Source organism: Melospiza melodia, chromosome 4 (assembly GCF_035770615.1).
Source record: "Melospiza melodia melodia isolate bMelMel2 chromosome 4, bMelMel2.pri, whole genome shotgun sequence".
Classification (NCBI taxonomy): domain Eukaryota; kingdom Metazoa; phylum Chordata; class Aves; order Passeriformes; family Passerellidae; genus Melospiza; species Melospiza melodia.
The window spans coordinates 22,077,436-22,091,744 of NC_086197.1; the positions used below are offsets into that span (position 1 = coordinate 22,077,436).

At 40.9% G+C, this 14,309-nt stretch overlaps 1 protein-coding gene across 4 annotated transcripts in view; it reads right to left on the bottom strand.

Annotated features, from left to right (window-relative positions):
• Positions 1-13,944, bottom strand: part of PACSIN2 (protein kinase C and casein kinase substrate in neurons 2) — a 55,635-nt gene extending 41,691 nt beyond the window's left edge. For 2 of the 4 annotated variants that reach the window (XM_063154250.1, XM_063154248.1), the window contains exon 1: positions 13,836-13,944. The gene's annotated coding sequence lies outside the window, so the exon portion shown is untranslated. Of the gene's footprint in view, positions 1-13,342; positions 13,477-13,835 lie in introns of those variants that run through there. The other 2 variants (XM_063154251.1, XM_063154249.1) reach the window with 2 other exon arrangements.
• Between the last annotated feature and the right edge of the window lie 365 nt (positions 13,945-14,309).

Sequence of the window (14,309 nt, forward strand, 5' to 3'; positions counted from 1 at the left end):
ACACTTTAGCATTGGAAATTCTGCTCATTTGAGTCTGACAATTGATGATCTAGTTAACTGTGACAGAGGACAGTCTAGCAGACTTTGTTTTCATCAGGAAAAAAATCCATTACTTCTTAGGCCCACAGAAGATAAATATTAGATCTGTTTGCATTTTTAATGCCAGATTTTAATTGGGACTTCAACACAATAACTGATGAAAGTGGGAAAAGATGAGGATTATGGTGAGGGTCACAGGATCCTGCAAACTAGTCCTGGGAGCAGATGAGGCTGGATTACTCAATATCTCTTCAAAGAGTGTTCAAAAGCCACACTTCTCTACAGTAATCAGATCCCACAATAAATATTTCAGCAGAGTATTTGTCAAGTTATAATGATCACAGAACTGTGCAGCAGCCTGACCTCTCTAGTCCAGTCTTTCATGGGAAAGGGAGCCTTGCTGAGACCACCCAGCACCCTGTCCAGTCACAGCTTCAGTGTCTTCAGTGATGGGGACTCTACAATCAATTATCTACCAGTTCACAAGACATTACTCCTGAAAGACAAAACCTAGAGTGTCATTCTCATGGCCAGTTACATTTCATTTGCTTTTTTACCTTCTGCACACACACAACTTTAGTCCATTTTTCTTTTTTCTTATGCTGAAGTACAAGGCTACACAGATGAATCCTGCAGCCAAAGCCATTCACTAACCCTTTAACCATGAATTCTAATATGTGAAGAAAAATTTTATGGTACTGGTACAAGACAAAAAGTTCACACTATACTTAATTCATGTAATGACATAGGTCTTTCACTGTGGCCCATTTTGCATGACAAACTGCAGATACTCAGGTAATTAGGCTAGAAAAAACACTCATTTGGTACACACATACTCAACAATTAGTCTTTGTCCTGGCCATGGTACATCCTGGTATAACTATCTGCTCTTTATCATATGAACATTTTTTTATTGTAACATCCCCTGGCATGAATAAAGCTTTAAATCCAAACTATTTCAGACTTGCATTTCTACCACTGACACCTAAAACTCCTTTCAAAGGAAGGCAGCTGTTCTTTCAGAAATATTTGTGTCCCTATTCTTATTGATACACAAATTGAAGAATTTTAATGTCTAGCCATCATTTTGTTAGAACTAACATCCACCTGCAGTTCAGCTGTAAGAACTTTTTCTAAAAGAAGATACAGTAGTTGCTACACAAATCTTGTGTTGGTCTTCACTCTGAGGCTCTCAGTAATGATGCCTGGTACCAAGTGGAACAATTTAGAACTGCAGCATGACTGTTATGCAATATCTATCAGAAGAGTCCTACAGTTTTTTCAAAGTTCTCCCTGGATGCTTGTGGGAGAGGATGTGAACTATATCCCTACAACATTCACCAAATAAAGACATTTCTAAAGATAGCCTTTTCAACCTAAAAATAGTGCAGCAATAAAGAAGGCCATTTGAACAGGTTTAGTGCTGCCTCACAGCTGTGACTAAGTCCTAGCAAAATTAGCTTTAAAATTACTTTTACTAACTCCCTCATGGTTCCAACTAACAATTAAAATGCATCACCACTGCCCATTTTCTGGTGTCTGAAAAGGTGAAAGTCAAAGGAAGACAGTACCAGCACAGACAGGTTGAAAAAAGTTCCTCCTAATGTCACTGATACAAAGTAATCAGTAAACAATTACACAGGAAGGGTCCTTTTAGCTATGAGAAAAACTTCAGGCTCAAGGGATCCAATATATCCATGTACAAAGCCAGCACTTTTGCCTATAAGATAAAGGCACTGAAAGCTTATCCAAATTTTGAAAACCTCTAAATTCATATTTTACATTCCTCTAGTTAAGGCATTTCAGCAGTAATATTCCAGAATATATTCAATGATTTCAAGATTTGGAGCCAAGTTACTTCCATAAGGCTTACTCAGCCCAACACAGATAACAAGTAACTCTGTATCATGTTCTGAATTCCAGAGAAAACCAGAAGGAATCAAATAAGAAATTCTTAAATGAATTTTCAAATACCTAAGTTCTTGCTTGAATATTTAAGTATCAGCAGCCTAGCTTTAGATAAAACTCCACTGCATTTTCATTTTATATATTTGACATATATATGCCAAATCCCTACTTGTACTTGTCTTTCACCTGAGATTATTTTCCTACCCTCCCCTTAGGACAGAAAACCAACTGGGAAACAAGATATAAATGTCTTTTCAAGCTTATGTGGTTGGACTTCCAGGAGCTCTTTCAGTACTCACAGCTACATAAATTCAAATGTCAAAGCCTAGGTGCAATGTGCTATTCTTTGCACATTCCAATAATTCTCTTGAGCCGCTTCAGCTGCATAACTAGAAAAAGTAGCTCAAATTTAATTCGTTCTGGGAAGCAATGTGGAGATTCCCGGAGGATTGCAACAACAGTTGACAAAGCAATTTAACAAGAGCTATAAGTTCTACATTGCTTATTTCTCCCCATTTGCAGGGTTGAACACTGCACAAGTTAATTGGTATTGCATTACAAAGAGTGTTTCATAAGATTTTCATAAACGTTTTTTTTCCCTGAAATGAGATTACATAACTTTGTTCTCTAACTATTCACTGCAATAAAAAAAATTGAAGGATTAATGTGATACATTTTTCCTTGGCAAATTCAAAACATATTTTGAGAAGGATGTTTATAAAATCTCCAGCTTTAAAGAGCCAATTTGTACAACAGATTTTGATGGTATTTTTCCTGCCTAATAAATTGCATCCCAGTGACTATAGATAAATTAGACGCTTTACACAACCCTGAAAATTAAATAAAACCCAAACATACTATAAACTTCAAAACTGAAATACTAAAATGATTCATAACTCATATCAAATCATATCAAAAGATATTATACTGGGATAGCAATATTCACTCAGGAAACATAGTATTTTATCTGTTTGTATGAAATAATCAATATGTGAAATAAATAATTCAAATGCAAATAAAAAAACCCAAACCAAATAAAATACCTTTAGATGTACTTGAAAACTTCCAAACCCGTTCATTTCTTTCTTGATGTGCAATAAGACACCTTTGCAGTGACATAAAAGCTTCTAAAATTATTACTGTAAAACTAGTAATTTTGATCAGCAACACATTAATTACATGCTAAATTTAGTACTACTTTTCCTTAATTACACAAAGTGTTTCTGCAATGCCTAACAACAAGTAGAAACAAAGGTGCTTCCTATCCAGCCTCTTTTGCAAGAAAGGGGAGGAGGGATAAAGGGGAGATCTCCAATCAGAGTTTTAGTTTCTGTACAGGGCCAGTAAAAAAAACCCCAGCAAAGTGGTTCTCTCTAGAAACAGAAACACATCATATTTTATCAGACTAATCAAAGTATAAAACATAGAAACTATAAGTTATCTTGCACAGCCCTAAATAAATTCAGAATCACTGTATGATCCTTGTTTCATCTATTTGTGTTTATCAGTTATGGATCTGTTTGGGACTGACCTGACAAGGATTAACGTTGCCCAGCACAGATTTTACTTATGGCACCACACACCACGGGATTTACATTCTACCAAAAGCTATGGAATGGCCTATTCTAAACCAAGAGCTAAAAATGCAGTCATCATTTGATACAGACTAAACTCACATGTTGCTCTCTGATCCAGGGATGCAACGAGCCAAAGCAGAAGCAGCTGTGTATATACTACTTTGGACAAAGAATTTCTTAGCCAAATTCAAACCAATTTTATGATCAAATCTCACTTCAAATAAATTTTAAGGTTCACATACAGAGCACTTAAAACCATATGGATTGTCCTTTCATTTCTTCAAATTTTTCTGTACGAACATAACTAATAAATTTGGTCCTAGCTCAATGAAGAGACAACACATTCAGGATATCCCAGGCACCTTTACCAGTGCAGACGACAATTAAACAAAGAAAACCACAGAATGTTCTGCCATACTGTTCTAAGATGTTCTCTGCCAGCCAATCTAAGCACCTGCTGAAAGAAAAATAAATCTGGTGGTGTAGTAGTGCACTCAGAATAGCCAAGAAAGCAGATTGGACAGTACCACAGAACAAAAGTAACCTAACTAAATCTACTTCTCAAATTCCAATAATTCTAAAAAAACCCCAAACCAAACCCAACCAATCAACCCAAAAAAGACCTCCAAACCAACAAGACCCAAACAAAACCCACCAAATTGACAAAAACCCCTCATAAAGCACAAAAAACAAACATCCAAAAACACAAACCCAAAGAGGTTTTAATAGGGTATAGAAGCAGCAGTTTTTCAGTCTAGGAAATGATAGCAATGGCACGGGGTTTTTGTACACCCAGATTTTACCCTAGGAGTATGAAAAAAAAAAAAAAGGAAAGAAGATATTAACATTATAAAAACACACTTGATTCTTTCCACAAAATTACATCAATTTTGGAAATTAAATATTGAATTGAAATTCAAAGCTATTTCTTCAACACTTGGTTTAACAATAATGTGCCAACAGATTAATCTAAATCATCTCCAAGGAGTTTCAAAACAATTATTAAGCATTCAGGTTTTTTTCTGTAAATACTGTATTTCATTACATAAGAATAAACTATCAGCATTAAACTTTAGAAACATCTACATTATTTACAAGTGAATATTCTAAAGGTAAAAAGGCAAGGACTTTTGGCTCCTTTCCACTTGGAACTTGTTTAAGTTTAAAAAGTATTTCAATTGTCTTCTTCCACTCCAAAATATTTTAAGCAAAAAAATCCAGAAAACACTCACAAGTTTACTTTTAAATTGATTAATTTAATATAATTTTATACTTATTTTCTATTCAGCCATGCATTTAAAATTGGTAAAAATCAAGAAACAAGGTCAAGCATATCTGCAATTCTCTTCAGTGCAGGCAGTGTAAGGGTAGAGTGTGAGTGCAGAAGAGTCACATCTTTCTGGGTTGTATTTCAGCAGTTCAGCTAGCACAGCTTCAGCTGCCAGGGCAAACAGCAATGTTGCATTTATATCCATTCCATTCCCTTCCTTTATTACACCTGACCACCTCCAGCATGCATCTGATTTTAAAAGCATCTGTTTACATGCAACATTCACTTTACAGGTCAACTTTACAGAAATCATTCACTGCACTCCATAGCTCAATATGTAGCGCTTCACTTTGTTCTGGCACAAATTCATTCCACTGACAGTGACTGATATTGTTTGTGCCACATCCCCAGTCATCCCTCCTGACCCATCCCTATGCCATCGATTCTGTTTGGGAAGTCAGGTGCTAAGCTTTATCCAGCTGAAAATGACTCTGCAAAAATAAAAAGTTTCTTGCTGGACCAAAGAACCAACCCCAGACACAGCACAGCCAGATAAACACCACCACCACGGGGCACACAGCAAAAACAAATAGCTGAGTAACAGTGAAAAACTGATTTCCTGTTTTAATCACAACACAGACTATCACTGGTTTTGAAGTTACTTATCACTGCAAGTAGAAGCAGCAACAAATTTTGGAGCCAGTCTAACAAGCTACAAGACATTACAGTAACACAAAGAATAGGCAAGTACACAGACCACACACAAGATACCCTTCAGAAAAGGCTGGCATCCTGAAAGAAAGGCAAAAAGATTTTTTCATTGTTTATGTGTAAGCAGCAGGCATACAAGAGATTATTGCCTTTGGGAACATAAACCAAGCCCATTTAGTAACACAGACTTCACTGTACATGTCACACAGCTGAAGAGCTTGTATGTGGTTATGTAGGAAGAGAGGACTGGTCAAGAAAGGAGTGGTGACACTTCTGCAATAATATTTGTTATTCATTTTAAATATGAGCAACTTTAAAGAACATTTAACACTCCACAGAGTCTCTGCACCACACCAGCACTAAGTGGTATCCACCAGAGGCCACTAATGCACACTACACGACACAACACACACACAGCTCCTTCTGCAATGAGCTGCTGTGGGAAGGAGAATGGCACATTCTCGAGGGACCCTCTGGTCCCACCCACATATGTTGCACATTTCACCTTCCCAACTGCTAAATTTGTATGGGATTTACAGGTGACAGTGTCCCAACTCAAACAGCACATTGCATTCCCCATGAAGGAACTCCAGGCATCCATACCCCCAAGAGAGAATGGATGACAGAACTAAAGTCATCCTGTCCTGAGAAGCTCAGCTTTGGCAGCCTGATAAAACAATATTACTTCAGCATTATTTTAATATTACTATATAATATGAGAATAACAGATAATTACAGATAATAACAGATAATTTTTAATAGCTGTCCCCAAAGCCACATTAGAAGAAGAAAACCACATTACCTGCAGAAACACCTCTATGTGAAGTGGAAAAGAGGGGAAGTTCAAAGTAACAAATATAACAAAAGCTAGAAATGACAGAAGATAGCAGAATGAACACATAAATAGTTGCATTGGTAGACTGCAAATATTTTTAAAGCTTCTTTATTATCCTTACTGTAACCACCTTCACAACAATGCTATCACTCACTTTAATGTAGTAACAAGGCAGAAGATGAATGCTGACAAATAATCTTACCTGAGTGGTATAATTATTAGCCTTCAAATTAGAAATTAAAAGGACTTAGGAGCCCAAGCTAGGTTTTGTTCAAGAATTTTAAAATACAATTTGGGATGCTCTAGCAGGCCCAGAACAAAGAAACACCCTGGCAATGCCCAGGCACTCCCTCCTTCATGCTCCTGAAGGGAGCCTTTGCCCCCATCCCTGGAAAATTACCTGATGTGGTACAGAATAACCTCCAGGTCCTGGCCATGCCCCTCCTGCTTACTGCATAAATTAATTTGTCCTGGCCAGAACCAGGATAAATCAATTAAAACAGAACAAGTGAGATTCCATCTGAGCATACCAAGTTGATAATTATTATTGCATAGTAAAAAGAAAGATACTATACAACCAAACCCTTAGCATCACTTTCTTTTTTATGAGCACACCATCCTGAGTGATGGTTCAGTTATTCTGATCAAGATGCAGAATAATACAAGCTCAGTCTGATGTTACATTTGTTTTAAGCCCTGAAAAGACAAAGTCAAGAAATATTACAAAGCTGGACGTGTTAATCAAGCTGCTGCTAAGCTATTTACCATTATTACTGGTGACCTGTGAACAGATCAGGAAACGTGACTGATCTACTGTCCAGACAGATTTTAAAAAAGCCTGAGGAAATATAAAATAAGAACAAAATCAGTGCTGATAAACCTTTCTAGACTGTTTGCTGAAATGAGCACAACCTAAAGATCCTAATTTGCAATTCACATTGGGCTATACCAAGACAGAATTTAATTTCCCTATCTCATAAATATGAACTAATATTTTAAGCATCAAGTTTGAGGAATTCTGAAATGGAGCAGAACACTCAGCTGAACGTGCTTAATGAATTTTAGGATATAAATAAAGTGCTGTTAGGTAGGCAGCCAGAAGTATTTATTATCTGACTATACATCAGAGAGATTACCCTGTTAGGGGCAGCAGGACTAATTAGCTAACTGGGCACCCAACATGGTTGTGGTAGACTCTACACCCATTTTACCTAAAGGGGAAATTTTCTCTGTGGATGTATCAAATTCCAACAGGGATCCATTCACACAAGTCCTAGGGACGGTGTTTTTCAGAAAAGATCAGATGATTCAAACGGTTCTTTCCTGGATTGAGTTTATTAATCATTCCTCTGCATTTCTTCTGCATACTATTAGCAACTGGATAATCAACCTAATTACATCTTTTAAGAGAAGCAGCAATTAAAATCTATTTAATCAAATAATAATAGCTTAAAATGTCTATAGAATGCTAATGCATGATCCACATACCAAAACTGCCTATTCATTAAAGTCATCTCCAGCACATGCTCCTGAGGATACAGCCAAATTTGCAGCCCATGGAGGACCCCACAGAGGAGCCATGAAAGCCCAAGGGGGACTGTGACCCCCCATGGGTATCCCAGGTTGGAACAGGCTCCTGGCAGGACCTGTGACCCTTGGGGAACCCACACTGGAGCAGGCTGCTCCTGAAGGACTGACTCCCTGGAAAGGACCCACTCCAGAGCAGTTTGTGAAGAACTGCAGCTTGACAGAACTCATGTTGGAGAAGTTTGTGGAGAGCTGTCTCTTGTGGGAGGAGAGAAAGTGTGAGGAGCAAAGAGTAGCTGAGATAAATGTGTGAAGAACTGACTGCAACCCCCATTCCTTGTCACCCTGTGCCAATCAGGCAGGAAAATCAGGAGTGAAGCTGAGCCTGTGAAAAGGGGAGGGTTGGTTGAAGGTGTTTTAAGATTTGGGTTTATTCCTCACTACCCTACTCTGATTTGATTTAAAATGTTATTTTCCCTGAATCAAGTATGTGTTGCCCATGATCATAACTGGAGCATGATCTCTCTCTGTCCTTATCTCAACTTGTGAGCCTTTTGTTATAGTTTCTCTGCCCTACCCAGTTAAAGAGAGTGACAGAGTTGTTTGGTGGGCAGCTGGCATCCAACTGTGGGCATCTCACCATAGGCCATCAATGACGCAGGAACAGAATAAAACTTTTTTTCACTTAACTTCCCATTTAGAACTCTGTTTGCTTAAGACAGCATGGAAGTGTGCTTTGGGAAGTGGCACTACGAATCAAAAGTTATTTGGTTGATCATTCTTTATCCCTATGTGCTGGCTGTTATTACTTTCAGTTGCACCAGCTTTTGAAAACAACAAAAACCTCAACTCTCAGAGCCCTAACATAATAATCAGTGAGAAGGCAATACTCCCAGGTGTGGGTGTAACTGTTTCTAAGAATTTAATTGCACAAAAGAGGGAAAGCTAACCACTCAATTTATTTCCATCTGTATCTGAATGACACTAGACTGACAGCATTCTTCATATGAAGCTCTCTAACACACAAAAACTAATGAACAGTTGTGTAAAGGAAATGGTTACCCAGTTTCTCCTACATAAAACAGGATGAACAGTGTTCACATTTTGGAGTGGAACCGTAACCTCACTCAACACAGCAAGAACTTAGGAGTGATTTCCTTCAAATGAATTCCCTTTAGACCTTAAAGCAAGCTGTCCAGCAGCGCCTAGAAATTAAGCACAATTATATGTTGACCAGATATCAGATTACTTTGAGTACTTAGATTATTTCAGGTAATTGAAAAATGAGTTTTGAAGCTTTTATCTTTAGCTGTTAAGGGATGAAGAGAAACTGAACACTTTGGAAAAATGTTTTTGAGAATATTATTCAAGAACTGTGGAAGTAAGCATGCCTACAAGTTGATGTTGCATACATGTGGTTCCATTAAACACAGAGTTCATTTAACAGATCTGCACCTGTTTACTATCCATTTATCATTTCTCCCAAAAAGAAAGCAGCATTGTTCCACTCAGCAGGGAGGTAGGTATCTGTCAAATTGCCAAGGAAGCCTTAATTAATGGAGAGGATGAGAGGTTCAAGTCCAACCAAAACCACGTCCCATTTGTCCTTTAACTCACTGCAGATTATTTATCGAAATCTGTACTTCACATTACCCCTTTTAAAAGGACATATTAAGCATATTCACCCTGCACCTTTTATTTAACCTATCAAGTTAGAAATTAGAAAAAAACCCAGCTCATTATATTCTTTGTCATATTACTTTGAAGTTAATCAAGTATGGCCGCACTTCTGCTATCGAGAATAAAAAAAATATTTTAAAAAACCTCTCATTTCAATATTCACCTGCTATTGCTATGCCAGGTAAGAAGTTCTGTGCAAGCTCATTTTGTAACCCAAAACCCTGGCTGTGTGGTGCCAGGCACAAAAACTCTGCTAGGCCTTCTGGAGCCCAGTCAACATACACATTTTGTTGCTACAATCACCAGGTGGCAACAGACCTACCTGGTATGTGGGAGAGATTAATGTACAATCACACGTGGAAGTCACACTTGTGAGCCCTGTTTGTGCTACTCATGCACAAAGACACAGTAAAATACAACAAAGAATATCACACTTCTGCAACAAGGACTTCAGGATGAACAGTACAGTAACAGCAAGGGCAGCCAGTTTTATTAGTAGCAAATGACTTATTACTTTATATCAAAAGCTAAGAGCTTGCAAGTACAGCAGGATTCCACGATGCATTAATCACAATAGACATAAGAAGATATTTAGAACAAACTTTCATATCCACAGTGTCACTTAAAGTCTGAGTGGTGCCCATTTTCAGGGCATGTACTATGTTACATTTACAAGTTTATGTCAAAAGATGACATAAAATCCATCCTTTTTGGTTTCAGTAAAACTCTGTCAAAGTAATATTTAATAATACCATAGAGATTTCTCATTCACACCATTTCTGCTGTTCATACTGTAGTCTGTCCTTCACTGCTCTAGGGTATGTGATAAAAGGCAAAGAATGTTGTTTAAAATTTTTGGTCTTTGGATGCCTTGGAATTAGTTCTTTAAAGCAGAGTCCTACACAAGCAGAAAGGATTAACAATAAGCACTGGCCCAAAGCCAAACAGTTTGAGATACAGGTTTCCAATACTATCAAAATGTTTACAATACCTTGTGTAAGCCAGAACAGTTTTAAAATATTTGCATAATCTAAAAACTTGAGCCAAACCACCTAACTTAAAGTCTGAGAGACGTTTTCTTTTTGCCTTGGAGCTCATTACTGCGCAGTGTTACAACAGCCATGTTAGTTCTACCCCTATTTACTAATTAGGGCTGGGAACCTCCTCAAATATTGACACATCCTGTCCACCAAGATCCACAGGACTCTAAGCAAGTGCACCAGGGGCTGAAGCAGAATCCCTCACACTCCAAGGAGCACTCACCAAGGCAGATTCTAGACCAACACCATTAGAGAAACTTGGATTATTCCCCTCTCCTAAGCATGGCACCTTAAAGGATAACACATAAAGGAACAACAATTCAAGTCTTGTGACATATTGGACTGTGGAGACTGTGAACCAACCACAGGGTACAGCAGCTCCAGGTTATTCTCAACCCCAGTGAGCCAAGCAGCCACGTTACATTCACATTAAACACAGCATTCTATTCAATCACACAACACTTAGCTCAGTTCACCTCAGCACAGTTACATCACTCTTGTAGTTCCTACTTCTTCCTTTTCATCTCCAGGGAATAGTTCATCGTTACATTAAGTCAAAAATCAATAACTGGGTTTAGCTGAAAAGAACAGTGTCACCTCCTGAAGTTCTGGGGATTATGACAGAGTTTGAATTAAATCCCATGTTACAAAGAAGTTGTTGATCTCACAGACTAGTCTTAAATTCAAGCATTAGACATTTCATTCCAGGCCTCAGGCAACAAGAAAGTCATTAAATCGTAGTATTTTTTTTAAAAGCAGAGATTCTAAGATCTAAAAAGGCACTCATGTATTAGTTTATATGGATGTTTAAAAAATATATTAAAAAAAAAAAACAAATCAAACCAAACACCACCTTCAGTCTGCATCTACTCTTCTCCTGGCTCAATGCATGAGAAGATGCAGTTTTTCCAGGAGCTGCTACAGTAAGAAAACCAGACACCAAATCAGAAACAGAAAGCTACCTTTTAGCTACTTTGCATTACAACACAGATTTGTACAAGCACAGACAACTTTTGACTGGCAGCACTGCTAAGCATTTCATCCAGTTCCTGCAATGAACACAGAATTTTCTTAGCCTTCATTTATAGGCTACCCATTCAACCCACAGTCACATCCAGGCTCATTTTAACCACCATCAGAAACACAGAACTGACATGTGGATATCTTTAAGCACATAGCTCATTCAGCTCGAGAGCAGGAAAAGGTGTCCATGTGCTCCACAGACAGACCACGAGAACAAAACTTCTCATTCCTGACACTAAATCATCCAAACATGTCACCTGCTAAAAATAACAGGTTCACTGATTTCAGACCAACATTCAAGTGGCTTGTCACAAGAAAAGAAAGCAGACATTTACCCACCAGAAAGATGTATCATCCAGGTATTTTGTGAAGGCACTATTTAAAAACATTCATAGACTACGATGATCTAGACCACAATCAAAAAGCCATTTTATTATGATGGTATTTCAAAGGCATAAAAAAGGGAAAAATTGATCCAGATTTGTAAACTACTTCCCAAAGGGAGCGTGGAGCACTTGAGCACAGAACAGTCACAGCAGGGTGGCACCTGCACACCTCTTCTGCTCACCACACTGAAGCTGCGGTGAACAGAGATCAGGGATCTCTAAAAGGATGCTGCACTGTGCTCAGCAGACATGCTCCTTATGCTAATATGTGCTCCTGTTTAAGCTGATTCAGCCATAATTGGCAGAATATAACTACTATCTTTGAAGGCAAATTGCAAGTTTGACAAAATATAATTTCAGGCAGGTACAGGTATAAAACAGAGAGCACATGAGCATTCAGTGTTAATAACCTTAATAGTAAAGAATGCAATTAACAAGTTTTGACCAACTGAAACACAGCTGGCAAACTCTTTTAGTTTGAGAATGATCCTTTTACTGCACTAAAAGCAGAATGAAAACTCAGTTGCTTACATAATGCAGCCTTCACTATGGCTCTTATCATAATGCACTACTATCGTTTTAACTTTTAAAAGGGAAAGGTTTTTGGCTTTAAAGAAGAGCTGAACAGATGCTGGCATTAAATCCCAATTAGCAGAAGGGAATCCCTCACTCATTCCCCAACAGCAAGAGAGAGCAGTCTCGTGATAGCCTTTTAAGCAGGAGCTTGTGGAGCACAACAGAAACAAAAGTGCCTTGCACATCCATGGCTTGTTTTTTTTCCCCCAGTCTGCGTCAAATGATCAAACTTACACAAACAGGTACAGGAAACTTAAGGAGTGGTGAACTAGCTTTAAATTATCCTAGCTAATCTACTATTTTAATCAAGTAATTCAAGCGTTTAAAACTGTAAGACTGCATTTGGTTTTCAAAATGTTCAGTTTACAAAGGACAGCGTATGGCACTTGCGTCTTTCTGGCTTCCTTCAGTGCTCAGGCAAAAGGATGACTAAATCTATCAGCTTCTGAGTCACTGCAAGCAGAGACAGCCGAGAGGGACAGATACAGCGAGCCAGGCAGACACTGTACCCATCCTGTCCTTCCCTAACCAGGTAGCCTCAGTGCACATAAAGAGATGTCTGTCTGTCTCTCACACACACATTTCGCTCTGGGACATGAGCAGATTCTTTCCATAAGCCAAAAAAAGGCAAAGTCAAGACAGAAAGCGGCAACGGCAAGACCAAGAAGCTTGAATGAGCTGGGTCATTACCAGTACTCAGGAGGGACTGAGCTGCCTAAAACCTCACTCTCCCCGTAAAACATCTCCTCCCAGCAAACCAGCATCGTTACCTGCCACCATCCGGGGCGCCGGGATTTCAAAGCCTCGAGTCAAAACCCAGCTGCTCAAGTTTAGGACTCCATCCTCGCCTTCCTTTCCTCCCCAAACCAAAGCCGCCACCGAGTGGGTCACTAAACTTCCCCGAGCAGGGAGCTCTCCCCTCCTACAGGAACCGAGCCAGTGTCGTCATCCCTCGCAAGCCCCGGCCCTGCCCTTCCCCGCCTGGCGCCGTGCAAGGAGAGCTTCACCTTCCCCGCGCCCGCCGCAGCGCCGTGGGGTGGGCGACCCGCACCCAGCGGGCTCCCCGGGGGTCGTGCCCCGGCCCGGCCCGCTCGGCCGGACCCCAGCACGGGGAGCGCCGCCGGCGCGGCCGCGGCACCGGCGGCTCCCCCCGCCCGGACCCACCGCCCGCCATTGCCCAACGGCTCCGACGGGGATCCCAACCCGGCCGCCAGCTCGAGCCTCTCCCGAAGGCGGGGCCCCGGGGCGCGGAGCAGCCCTCACCTGCAGCGCCGGGACCTGCCCGTCGCCCGTGCCCGGCGGGGGTGGGGGTAACGAGACGGCGAGAGCGCGGTGGAACCGACCCGACCCCGGCGCTCCGCTCGGCGCCACCGCCCCCGCCCGCCCCCTGGCGCCCGCCCAGCCGCCTTCCCATTGGCCAAGAGCGCGGGCAAGCTCCCGCTCCGCCGCCGTCTATTGGCTCCCCGCGACTGCCAATCAACGCCGCTTCCCCGTCGGGGGCGGTGAGGGCCGGTGCGCGCGCCCGCGGCCAGCGCGCGCTCCCCGGTGACCGTCGGGGACAGCCAGAGCCACGCGCGCGGCCCCGCCCCCGGGCCCTCACCCCGGGGGGCTCCGACCGCCCCGGACCCCGCCCGGCTCATCCCGGGGGGCTCCGACCGCCCCCGGACCCCGCCCGGCTCATCCCGGGGGGCTCCGACCGCCCCCGGACCTCGCCCGGGCTCACCCTGGGGGGCTCCG